The sequence below is a fragment of the Pelophylax lessonae genome, assembly GCF_965119305.1.
Source record: "Pelophylax lessonae genome assembly, chromosome: 1".
Taxonomy (NCBI): Eukaryota; Metazoa; Chordata; class Amphibia; order Anura; family Ranidae; genus Pelophylax; species Pelophylax lessonae.
Genome location: NC_138768.1, coordinates 800,352,995 through 800,367,014, shown reverse-complemented (window position 1 = coordinate 800,367,014; position 14,020 = coordinate 800,352,995).

The window sequence follows — 14,020 nt, the reverse complement described above, 5'->3', positions numbered from 1 at the left end:
AGATGATGGCACTAGTGAGCTCATTCTGGTACAAAGCATTTTGACAAACAGATTGCTGCCTGGGATAGCACCCCCTAAGCTCGCACATAATGAAGGCGGGGAGCATTTTGGCTTCTTTGCCCTGGGCACTGGATGACCATGTCCCACACTGCTGTCTACCATTCCTCCAGATTTATAAGGAAAATCAAAGAGAAAACTTGATTGATTGCTATAAGCAATATGAACAGATCTGAAGACCTTTAGGACTTTTTTAAGCGCTGATTGGTGGATCAGTTTTCAAAGGTTGTTTGGCAGGCATAAAGGAGGTATTATGTCACTTCCTCATCACCTGTTTTAACCTCTGAAGTCCACACTTGTCTGGTACTGCCCCATTCACTATGAGTTGTGTTCAGTGAATGCAACAGCAGGGATCATTTTTGCTTTGCCACAAACCAAAGCGTATGGCATGCACATGGCATGTGCATACCCCATATGGCTGCCTTTGCAGCTTAACCACTTAAGCCCCGGAAGATTTTACCCACTTCCTGACCAGACCCTATTTTGGGATTCGGCACTGCGTGACTTTAACGGACAATTGCGCGGTCGTGCGACGCTGTACCTAAACGAATTTGACGTCCTTTTTTCCCCACAAATAGAGCTTTCTTTTGGTGGTATTTGATCACCTGTGCGATAATGAGTAATGGCAGCGATCTGCGATTTTTTTTGCGGGACTGCGACATTGCGGTGGACAGATCGGACCCTTGATTGACATTTTTTACACTTTTGGGGGTACCAGTAACATTACTACAGTAATCAGTGCTATACATATGCACTGTTACTGTAAAAATGACACTGGCAGGGAAGGGGTTAACTTTATTAGAGAAGGAGGGGTTAAGTGTGTCCCTAGGGGTGTGTTTCTAACTGTGCAAGGATGCGGCTTTACATGTAACAGCAGAGATCTACGGTCCTACTTAGCAGGACCGTTAGATCTGTGCTGTTACACAGGGAAGAATGACAGACAGCTTTGTTTACTATAGCCGCCTGCCTTTCTCCCTTCACAGCGGACAATCACGAGTGACCGGCGGACATCGGGTCCGTGAACGAGCGGGGGTTAGAGCGCGCCTCCGGCGGTGCGCGCTCACCCCCTATTGGCTCACAGGCTAGTGACGTACCGGTACGTCACTTTGCCTGGCCGGGGCTGACCACCGCTGTATATGTACCTGCGGCAGTCGGCAAGCGATTAAGGGAAGTAGTTGAGGGGGGGTAAAAATGGGGCCATACTTTTTTACCACCCCACAACCACAAATGTAAATGAGCCCTTAGGCCCCTTTCACACATGTGGACCATGTTCAAATATTTCATTCGTGTTTCATATTCAAAGAAAAAATGGTTGAAGTTGACATCAGTTTTTCATCCATTTGTCATCAATTTTTCATCAGTCTTTTTACATCTGCCAGCTAGAGTCCTCAACCACTTGAGTCCTAGAGACATTTTTTCATGTAAAAACTGACCTTTCGTCCGTTTGCATCTGTTTTTCATTAGATCCATTTTTTTAACGGATGAAAAATAGGGCTTTCATCTGTTCCATTTACATCCATTTTTCCATAGGAATGCATTTATATCCGTTTTTTATCTGTCAACAGATGGATGAAAAATGGGAAAATAGGCTATATGTGTGAAAGGGGCCTTAAGAAGGAATTTGTTAGCTCCAGGCACAACTGCCTTTAATCTAATTCTGAGTACATCCCAGGAAAGGAGCTTTGTTAAATCACAGTTAGGCCCCTTTCACACTTGCGGACCCTTCAAATTCACCTGTCAGTTTTTCAGGCGGATCTGAACGGATGCCCCATGCATCTCTATGGGGCATCGGATGTCAGCGGAGACATGTCTGCTGACATCCGATCCGATCCTGTCCGTCAAATCCGGACGGATGGAAACCTTATTTTCCATCCGTCTGGCGGATCGGATGGGATCGGATGAGAACAGACAGGCAGTCCGTTCTCATCCGATTCCCCCATAGAGGACAGAGCGGAGACAGAGCTGCTATCCGCCTGCTCAGCGGGGGATCGGCAGATCGATCCCCTGTTGAGAAAAACGGAGTCCACCGACAGTGTACAGTGTATATGTTTACAGTGGAAAAAACAATTATTTGATCGCCTGCAGATTTTGTAAGTTTGTTCACTTACAAAGAAATCAATGATCTATATTTATATGACAGAGACACAATATCAACCAAAAATCCAGAAAAGGCACATAAAACAAATGCTTTAAATTAAGTTGCAGTTCAGTGAGTAAAATATGATATTCGATGCCCATGCAAAACATGACTAAGTATGTTGTGGAGAAATCCTTGTTGGCAAGCAAGAGGTAAGACGTTTCTTGTAGTTGGTGACCAGGTTTGCAGACATCCCAGGAGGGATTTTGATCCACTCTTCTTTACAGATCTTCTCTAAAACCACTCCATGACCTTAATGTGCTTCTTCTTGAGCCACTTCTTGGCATGATTTGGGTCATTGTCCTGCTGGAAGACCCATTCACCATCTTCAGTGTTCTGGCTGAGGGAAAAAGGTTCTCATCCAAAATTTTACAATACATGGCCCCATCTATTGGCCCCTCAATGCGGAAAAGTTGGCCTGTACCTTTAGCAGAGAAACACCCCAAAGCATCATGTTTCCACCTCCATGCTTGACTGTAGAGACGGTATTCTTAGGGTCATAGTCAGCATTTTTCTTCCTCCAAACACGGCGAGTCGAGTTAATGCCAAAGAGCTCAACTTTGGTCTCATATGACTACAGCACTTTCTCCCAATCCTTCTCTGAATCGTTTCGATCAGGGATCCTCAAACTACAGCCCTCCAGCTGTTGCGGAACTACACATCCCATGAGGCATTGTAAAACTCTTACATTCACAGACATGACTAGGTATGATGGGAATTGGAGTTCCTGAACAACTGGAGGGCCATAGTTTGAAGACCTCTGATTTAGATGTTCATTGGCATGACTGTACATGTGCCTTCTTGTGGAGGAGACTTGCCGTGTTTGGAGGAACTAAAATGCTGACATGATCCTAAGAATACCTTACCTACAGTTAAAGGTGGAAACATTATGTGTTGGGGTGCAAGTACGGCTGGATATTTTTCATATGTTGACCTAAATTTATACATTATAGTTGTAAATGGCAAGTTGTTGTTCTCCTGGGGATAGTAAGGTCCAAGCCCCCTTTTTGTATGCTTACATTCCTTATCTCTCCCCTGCTTTTTCAGTGGTTGCTTTATAGTGAACCCATTTATAGATGGCTATTGCACTATGTGTGTTTTTTCCTCCCGGTTCAGTGAGGAGCGCTATTAGAGCACATGGATGTCTTATGCTTGCGCAATTGTGCTGGTACCATTGGTTAGGGTATCTAGCCATGGCTGGGAGAGGGGTATGGGGAGTAGAGTCCATAGGGATGGTGGGTGGTGTCGTCATCTGGAGCCAGTTTACTCCTGCGTCTGGCCCCTGTTGGCTTTGGGCGTGCCTTTGGTTTGTGTGCAGCGGACACATGCACAGTCATGAGAGTCACATGGGGTACGGTAAGGCATGCACAGCCTGTCATAGGCCACAACGCTCCTGCACCTGATGATGTCACGGCTGGCACACGCTGATACACAGGCTGTGCTTTGTCGCCAAACACAGGCTTGAGAACACAGACGGGTGTCTGCGCAGTGCGATGTATTGCCGCAAGGAGGAGCGCCCATTGCCCTATATATGGGGACCCATGGAGGCTGGCCAGACAGACAAACTCCATTTTTGACTCAATAGGGTACACAGAGGTGTCCTCCTTTCTCTGACCAACTGGTTGACATCTGGACTCTGGAGACACCACCCACTGTCTGGGGACATTCAAAAAAACACCAGGTAACCATACTAACTTTTCTAGATTACAACATGGGCAGACATTTATGGCTAGTAGTAATATTATTTACTGTTGGAGGTGATATTACTATGACTGAAGAGGACAGACCCATTATAAAGTGGACAAATCTGCTTGTTTGATTGATTTCCTTGGGGGGCCCATCATAATGAATTCTCAGTTTGGGGAGCAGGGGTGTAGTTGGGATATCTAATGGCCCCATACCAACATCAGCGTCTAATTTGTCTTATTTTTTCCCCATGTCTTTTTGCATTAATATACATTGAGATTGGGTATCTCCATATACTATTACAATGCCCCAATTTATAGTTTAAATTATCACCACTGCTAACACAAGCAGTGAACAGATAAGGGTTAACTAGCGCTCTGGTCTGATGTGGTACGGTTAATGTTAGGATATAAGAGATATAAAAGATATAAATGTCAACAGTACAATAAAACTAGATTACCTATGTGACATGCTGCAGGAAATCAAATGAAGTCCATAGGTGAATAACAAATGAAAATGATAATGCTGGGATGACGAATGAAAAGTCTGCAAAACAAAGGGCCAGCTTCTCCGCACAGGAAGTCAAAATCTGTGAATGATGCTAGAAAGAGAAAACAGGGGAAGCGCCTCTAAGTGCAGTAGATTTATTAAATATAGGCACACAAGTATAAAGCAACTCACAGGAGAGTAGATAACAAACGGCTCATTCAGAGGTCAAGCGGTGAGTGGACAATCCAAAGCAGCCAATTCCAAAAGGAAGGAGAGGGTGGAAGAGTCCTATCAGGTGGATGGCACTGGAGGACAGAAGGAAGCCGGCTGCTGTCTTCCGGGAACGGTGGTTCTCTCGTGGCTTGTTGGAGCACAGCGTCCGCCGCGTGACGTCAGGGGGTCAAAGAGTACACGACGCGTTTCAGAGCATGCGCCAAGCTCATGGGGAGCATGCGCGCTCTTTTCTCAAGTGTTAGTGCAGGGACCGCTCTGAGCCTGAAGTTTATATAGACGTAATTGACAGATGGGAGTGTACTTAAAACTAGCAGCCAATGGAACTAGACCATTGCCATAATAAAGAAAAAGCCAGACCCATATGGACTGCAATATGATGATGGGGACATGGTGTATACTCACAATACAGATGTAGTATATAAATATATATATATATATATATATATATATATATATATATATATATATATGTGTATATATGTGTATGTAATAAAAACCTGTTGTGTATTTAGTATCATACAGCACTAATTTCTCGAAGAAATGTTAATGATAAAAAGAACATCTAAGGATAAGGAAAGGTAAGAAAAAAAAAAAAAAAACACGCGGCGGACGCTGCGCTCCAACAAGCCAGGAGAGAACCCCCGGTCCCGGAAGACAGCAGCCGGCTTCCTTCTGTCCTCCAGTGCCATCCACCGGATAGGACTCTTCCGCCTTCTCCTTCCTTTTGGAATTGGCTGCTTTGGATTGTCCGCTCACCGCTTGACCTCTGAATAAGCCGTTTGTTATCTACTCTCCTGTGAGTTGCTTTATACTTGTGTGCCTATATTTAATAAATCTACTGCATTTAGAGGCGCTTCCCCTGTTTACTCTTTCTAACACAAGCAGTGAAGGCTAGAATCCTGGCCCCTGGTGATACAGCGAAAAAAGCCCATTGGACTACCCTTTCTGCTGAGGGAGTGGGCAATAGCTGGTCGTAGGATTACTGTGTTGATTTTGTGCATGCTTTGATTTTGTGCATGCTTTTGTATACACATTTTTAGGTACGTAGATCACTAATTCCAAATGATGTATGTGCTACTAATCTGTTGAAGTATTGAAGTTGACAAATGTTTATTTCCTATTAAAGAGCTTTGCTGTAGTTCTCTTCCTGATGAAGTGGGCAGCGACCCGTGAAATGTGTCAAAGTCACAGCAAGCAACCCATCACCCGGTCTCAATAGGGATGATGATCATCAACATATAGTATTATTCTATTTTTGTGTACATGTCTGTGTTTTTATAGATATGAGTCCTTTCATTGTCTACATGATGTTATATTTTGTACAATAAATATTTTATATTTTATTTAAGTGGTGCTGTTAAAGTCCCTAATTTGGTTCCTAGGTTTTTTTGTGCAATTTCTGTCATTAGATGTGGTAACGGACACTTTGGGCTTAAGAATGCTACTAGATTAACTTTGAACTAAACAGTGTTGTGTTATATTTGCCTGTAGTTGTCCATGAAAAATACAAATGTTGTACTCTAAAGCTTCTTCCTAACCCTATTCAGTGTAACTCATATATTCCACTTTATAAAACTCTGGTCCGACCGCATCTGGAGTATTCTGTCCAGTTCTGGTCGCCAGTCCTCAGGAGGTATGTGTTGGAGCTGGAGAGAGTCCAGAGAAGGGCGACTAAACTAATTAGGGGATTGGAGGACCTTAATTATGAAGAGCATCTGCAATTGCTTGATTTATTCTCCCTGGAGAAGAGACGCCTGAGAGGGGACATGATAGCAATTTATAAATACCTCAATGGTGATTTCAGCATAGAAGAAAAGCTATTCAGTCAAAAGGATTGCATGAGGACTCGAGAGCATACAATGCGATTAGAGGAGAAGCATTTTATCCTCAGGCAACACAGGGGATTCTTTACTGTTAGGGCTACAGGATTGTGGAATTCTCTACCACAGGAGGTGGTTTCTGCAGGAGGTATGGTTGCTTTCAAAAGACTCTTGGACATACATCTCAAGGATCAGAACATTCAGGGGTATGAGAGATGATTACAGCCACACACACCTACACAGGTTGAACTGGATGTACTATTGTCTTTATTCAACCTCAACTACTATGTAACTATGTAACTATGTAAATACTTACAGTACCTTGCGCCTTGCCCCAGAGATCTTCAATGTGCTGTCCTGCCCAGCATTGCACAGTCTTTATACAAAAAGACCTGACCAATTGCACATGTGAACCATGGCCTCATTCATACCTATGACTATGACTATGATGGCCTGGATGGCCCAGTAAAAAAGCTTTATTGTTGCTAACCTGCAGGTAGTTGTCCTCAAGATTGTGCACCAATAACAAAAAAAAAGGTTTTTAATACAGAAATGTTGGCTTACTGAAAGTATGTCCATATACAGTATAGAATGCATTCAATACTTGGTTGGGGTTCATTTTGCATGAATTACTGCATCAATGCGGTGTTGCATGGAGGCGATTAACCTGTGGTGTTATGGAAGCCCAGATTTCTTTGATAGCGGCCTTTGGCTCATCTGCATCGTTGGGTCTGGTGTCTCTCATCTTCCTCTTGACAATACTCCTCAGAGTATCTATGGGGTTTAGGTCAGGGATGAGTTTGTTGGCCAATCAAGCACAGGGATACCATGATCATTAAACCAGGTATTGGTACTTTTGGCAGTGTGGGCAGGTGCCAAGTCCTGCTGGAAAATGAAATCAGCATCTCCATAAAGCTGGTTAGCAGAGGGAGCATTAAGTGGTGCTCTAGAATTTCCTGCTAGAGGACTGCGCTAACTTTAGACTTGCTAAAACACAGTGGACCAACACAAGCAGATGACATGGCTCCCCAAATCATCACAGACTGTGGAAAATGTTGTATTTCATTTGGAAATCAAGGTCCCAGAGTCTGCAGGAAGACTGGAGTCATAGAATCCAAGTTACATGAGGTCCAGTGTAAAGTTTCCACAGTAAGTGATGATTTGGGGAGCCATTTTATCTGCTGGTATTGGTCCGCTGTATTTTATCAAGTCCAAAGTCAGCGCAGCCCTCTACCAGGAAGTTCTAGAGTACTTCATGCTTCCCTCTGCTGACCAGCTTTATGGAGATGCTGATTTAATTTTCCAGCAGGACTAGGCACCTGTCCACACTTTCAAAAGTACCAATACCTGGTTTAATGATCATGTGCTTGATTGGCCAACAAACTCGTCTGACCTAAACCCCATAGAGAATCTCTGGGGTATTGTCAAGAGGAAGATGAGAGACACCAGACCCAACAATGCAGACGAGCTGAAGGCCACTATCAAAGAAACCCGGACTTCCTTAACACCTCAGCAGCGCCACAGGCTGATCGCCTCCATGATATGCCGCATTGTTGCAGTAATTCATGTAAAAGGAGCCCTGACCAAGTATTGAGTGCATACTATACTGTTCATGGACATACTTTTCAGTAAGCCAACATTTCTGCATTATAAATCTTTTTTTTTATTATTATTGGTCTTCCGTAATATTTAAATTTTCTGACATACTGAATTTTGAGTTTTCACTAGCTGTAAGCCATAATCATCAAAATTAAAAGAAAGAAATGCTTCAAATATTTCATTCTGTGTGTACGCATCTATATAAAATATATGAGTTTCACCTTTTTTAACTGAATTACTGAAATAAATTAACTTTTTGAAGATATTCTAATTGTATGAGCTGCACCTGTATTATGACACTTACCTTATAGAACACCTAAGGTGCCCAAAATCCCAGGAGCTCTTATAAAATCCAGGAATGTGCTAGTTGCAAATTTGGGAACTGAGACTTAGGGCTCCTGGGTAGTTCTACAGGATAGGTGACAATAAATGGAAACATTTTTAGGAGCTTGTTCTGCATCTGTGACTGCAAGCTGGAGTACAGATTTAATCTGAAAACAGAAACAGAAAAACATATTAACAAGCTGCCTGAGAACATCAGTCAAGAGGATTTGATTAGTGTTCAAATATAATGTAAAATGGGTAATCTCTCTAATAATAGTAATTGTTTTGTTATATATAACCTGTGCTTAGTAGGGAGCCCTGCAAGCTTCTTTTATTGTGTTCTTTTCAGAAATGCTTATACATTCAGTACAGAGTGTACTCTATTTGCTCTAGTCCTGTTTATATCCAAAACCCTATATTTGTTGCTTGCTGCTGTCCTTATGAAACAAAAAAAGTTTTTACTGTTTTATTCTTATATCTGTACCAAACCTCAACCCTTTTGAGCATAAATGAAAACCGCATGGATGTGCTCACTGTAGATAAAATGGGAAATGGTCCCCGCGGAGCTCTGACAGCTGCTGGAGGTGCCTGAAAGAAAGAGGAACCTTCATTCACTTATGGTGGTCTTGTGATCGTATTCAACCGTTCTGGAATAAGATTATTCACCTCATAAAAACCATCACAGGCACTGCTCTTAACCTAGACGCTGCCTGTTGCCTATTACATGTAAGCAACTTCTCCTATAAGAAATATAAGCAATCTTTGTCCAGACACCTGCTTAATGCGGCAAAGGCCGTCATTCCACTTCACTGGAACTCCCAAACCACTCCTTCCACTAAGGAATGGGCTGATAAAGTAAAAATACTCTTTGAAATGGAAGAAATTGTAGCCATTAAAAAAGAGAATGATATTGCCTTTCATAAAAGTTGTAGACCCTGGACAGTTTTTGTACTTTCTGATGAATTTCCAAATCTAATTACACATTAGATGGTTCAACTGAAAACCTTTGTACTATGGTACCTTCCTAATAGGAGTGCCGTCTGATCCTGTTGCTGACCCTATTATGGATGAATGGGAAGTTACATCCCTCTCCCTCTCGTCCCCCACCCATCCCCTTACCTCACCTTCTCTTCTCTCTTCCTGACTTTTTCTCCATTCTACCTTTTCTTCTTTCACCAAGGCCTTGGGCCTCCAGGTATCGGTCCCCTCTTGGACCATACCTTCACTCATGCTACATTCATTGACTATTAAATGTACTTAGATTTTCAGTATGTGGTTTTTACCTGCCGGCTTACCATTTTGCTCTTACTGAAATATCTGTGTAATTCACTGTTCTCTGTCGCATTCAACATTTTATTTCACTGTTACTAATGTTTGCTTGAATTTTCTCAATAAAGCTTTTTATTGCAAAAAAAAAAAAAAAAAGAATTGTAAATTGGGGCATAGTATCTAGCTCTGGGCCCTGTCCCAAACAACATTTAGGTGCAGAAACAGAGACATTATTGAACAATGGTTGAAGCAGGCAGCAACAGGCCAGTTTATAATTATATTAGAACCTGATTATTTGCTATCATCTTTCAACCAGATTCTATAGAAACATTTATAGAGTGTCTTTGGTTTCAGTGAATGACAGATGCAGGGAATTAGATACACAAATGGTTCTGTACCAGTATGGTACAGGAGAGAGTTTAGGAGCAAGATGTTGGAGTATATGGTTCATTTTCCAGCTGATCCAGTCATTTTTGTGGGCAGTTCCTACATCCCCAATAAAAATAAAATACATTATAAAACTGTTTTGAAATTAATTATTTTTTTTAGTTTTGCTTTATTTTTACAGTCTTCATATTCTGCTGGTTTTTATTGATTATTTAAAAGAAGACTAGCAAATGGAGTTCTAGTATAATGTCATACTCATTTTTGACATTGGGGTACCATTTGAAACTCAATTGCATATGCTTTATAAGAATTCTTTGACTTAGAGTTTTCATCATTCAGTAGCAGGTATTTTAAAATTGTTGGTGAATTCAAGTCAATTATCTTATGATGTATTTTTATTCACTTTAGGGTTCTTGGACTTTATTGCGCTCCAAATGATTCATTATTAACTTATGAATCACGATAGGCACTAGATCCACTGCTCTTTCTAGTACAAGGAGAACATTATTGGAGTTATAAATTATTTCTGTCTTATAAAATAAAGATAGTAAACAGCTCTAAAACATTAGAGCAGGAGTTTAAGTTATCACGAAAACAAAACATTGTTTTTGATATACCTGTTTTTGTTTTAAAGGGTGAGGCTATACACAAGATTTAATTTCAGACAGATAACTTCACCATTCAAAAAAAAAAAAAAAAAAAAAGCAGCCAACCCTCCCTAGACCCTTAATCTAATTTACAGCTATATTTGAATCTATGGGATAGCATGGTACCCTGATCATTGGGATGTGGTTAAGATGACTACAAAGGGTGCTAACTTCTGGCTCCATCAGGGTTGAACATTTTCTGATGTTTATGATGTATTTTAGAGGAAATGTCGTCATCCTAGATTCCAAAACAGCTGGTTTTAAAAGAAGAGGTCAGCCACCAATCTGCTACGAATGGTTTAGTTGATTAATAGTGAGTACTCAGAATGATCAAGTGTGGTAAGTGAAGTCCACCAGGGATATCTCTTGGGGCCAACTCTGTTTAATTTATTCATTAAAGATTTAGAGGATGGGATAAATAGCTGAATCTCAGTATTTGCTGCGATAACTTCTACTCAGGATGTGGAAACCTTACTGGAACACCTAAATAAAATAATGGGGTGGGCAACTACATGGCAAATGAGGTTTAGTTTAATGTTGAAAAATGTAAGGTGATGCATTTGGGTGCCAAAAATACCAACACAAATTACTGGCTAAGAGGAGAACCTCTGGGGGAATTCCAGGATGGAGAAAGATCTGGAGGTCCTGGTAGATGACAAGCTCAGCAATGGCATGCAATGCCAAGCTGCTGCAAGCAAAGCCAACAGAATATTAGTATGCAACAAAAGGGGGATTTACTCAAGGGATAAAACAATAATTCTCCCACTATACAAGACTCTGGTCCGGCTGCATCTTGAGTATGCCATCAAGTTCTGAGCACCAGTCCTCAAGAAGGATTGCTGGAACTGGGAAGAGTTCAAAGAAGGGCAACAAAATGAATAAAGAGACTGGAGGACCTCAGCTATGGGGAAAGACTACAGGCATTCAATGTATTCTCTCTGGAGAGGAGACGCTTGAGAGGGGTTATGATATCAATCCAGAAACATTCTACTGGTGACCCTAGCAAAAGGAAAAACTCTTCAGTGAAAGGGAATTTAAAAAGACACGCGGCCATTTACTGAAATTGGAAGAGAAGCAGTTTAACCATAATCACCAAAAAGGGTTCTTTACTATTAGAGCAGTAAGGATGTGGAATTCTCTTCCACAAGTAGTGGTATCAACAGGGAGCATTAATAGTTTCAAAAAACTATTAGATGGGCATCCTTATGATCACAAATACAAGGATATACATTTTAAACACATTCACACACACCCACACTGGTTCAAATGGATGGACTGGTGTCTTTTTTCAGCCTTACTAACTATGTAACTATGTAAAGCTTTGGCAAATTTAGCAGTAAAATATTTTGTGGGAGAACTGATATTGCATTTGTTGTTTGACTTTGCAAAAATATTTTCTACCATATTATGTATTATACTTATTCACACAGAAGTTCAGCCACATGCAGCGTCAAGGGCCATTTGTCTACTTTTTGTACTAGAACTGACCTGTGTGCAGGCAGCCTACACTATATAAAGTGAATAGGTAGGAATCGCCTGTATGAACTCATCTTCACAGCTGAGTTTCACAGGTTCACTGTGACAGATTGAATGCAGATAGCAATAAATAAAATGACAGAGGTTCAAACCCTTCCCTTCTTCATTAAACAATAAAAATCCAGAAAATCAAACCTGCAAGCAAAACCTATATCATTGGCAGTCTGCTGCCTAATAGGGGGACATTTTTAGCTGTAGCCATCTTGGCAAAGTGTGTCATGGCAGGCTGTATGAACAGATGCCAAGCTCAAGCCTTTCCTCTTTGCTGCTTAGAAGCAGCAGGTTGATGGACATAGGGCGGCATGTGACATATGTTCAGGGAGCCGTTGAGCATTCAAGAGGCACTCTAGTAGTGAATGGTGTATTTTTATTTCATTATTATTAATGTACTAAAGACATCTCTGATGCAAGAAAGCCTTTTGAAACGCCCATGCACCTTTAAATAATTTCTTAACACATAAACATTTTATCAATGCAGTCACATGACATCACAGGTCTTCTTCATCCTCAATGGTCAGATCCTAAATTCTGCAACATTTGAAAATCCAGGGCAGTGGTGGAGCTTTGGCGCTAGGCTTGGCGAGGCTAGGCTTCAATCAGGAAAGGTGCTAGGTTGATAAGTCTGCATTGGACTGCCCCTAAAAGGTGAGTATATTAGCTGCAGCTGCTTTTTTTATTTTATTCTTGTGGAATGAGATTTTCTTTTTTTTCCAAAGCTGGATTTGAGCTTTACCTAAGATATTTCCAAATATCTACTAAATTAATTTTCCCTCTTTACTCAATGTAAACTCTGAGAAGATGTGAATTCACTTTTCCTGTTCACGGTGAATTTTTATGGTTCAAAAGCACACAAAGCCTTATTTGTACTTCTTGTTTGGATTCAACCCCACAATTTGTGTTCATAAAACACTTTGCTGTACTTGGAGTGCATGCGGCATGTAGACACGTATCACATAAACTAATTCAATGAACTACGAGCTCGACAGCTACTCCACATTACAGATGTGACAAGCTGCTTTTCAGTACATTGCCATCCTGGATTGCATTATGACTCATTGCATCCTGCTGGAAAAATAATACAGAGACGTGAAAATCACAATGTCTTTTCCACTCTGGCTTCCCCAGTTTCCAGGACTCTGGCCAAATACACTGTACCTGAGTAAGACAAACACCTCTGTGCTGTTAGTTCTCCTGATCACAGCTGGTAACGTCAGCCTTGTGGTCTTTTCTTTTGTCTTAAACACATTTATTATAGTACAAAGCATGTCAAGAATAGCTTCCTTCCTACCTGTGGTGCTGGTTAGAATAACTTATATAGGGCAATTTTTTTGTGTTTATAGTGTTAAGTTAAGGTACTTTGCATGCAGTAGATTCACTCTTTCAGCTCAGCTGTAAAATAAATGTTTTCTTCTAAAGATATGTTAAAACAAAAGGAGACAGCACTCAAAATTCTGTGCAAATTCAAAAGTGAATCACAAAAAAAATATATAAATCTCTATTGAAAAATATTCAGTAATATATCATAAAGTGACAGTGCTAGCGTATATATATGATATATACCACAATCAAATAAATATAAAGTGACGGTGCAAAAAAGTGTCTATGCAATAAATAAACACAAAGCCACAATCCATAGAAAGCATAAAATTCATAAATTATAGTCCTTTTAGCTTGAAAGTGCAACAATGCAACAAATCAATCCAGTGTGTTAAAGTGCTTGGTGCTTGAAGAAATGCATCCTTGAATGCAAGAGAGGAAGAGGGAGAAAAATCCGTCACCAGATGCCCCACACACTTATCGGATGGCCCCTTGGGGTATAGCGCTGGTAAGTGGTA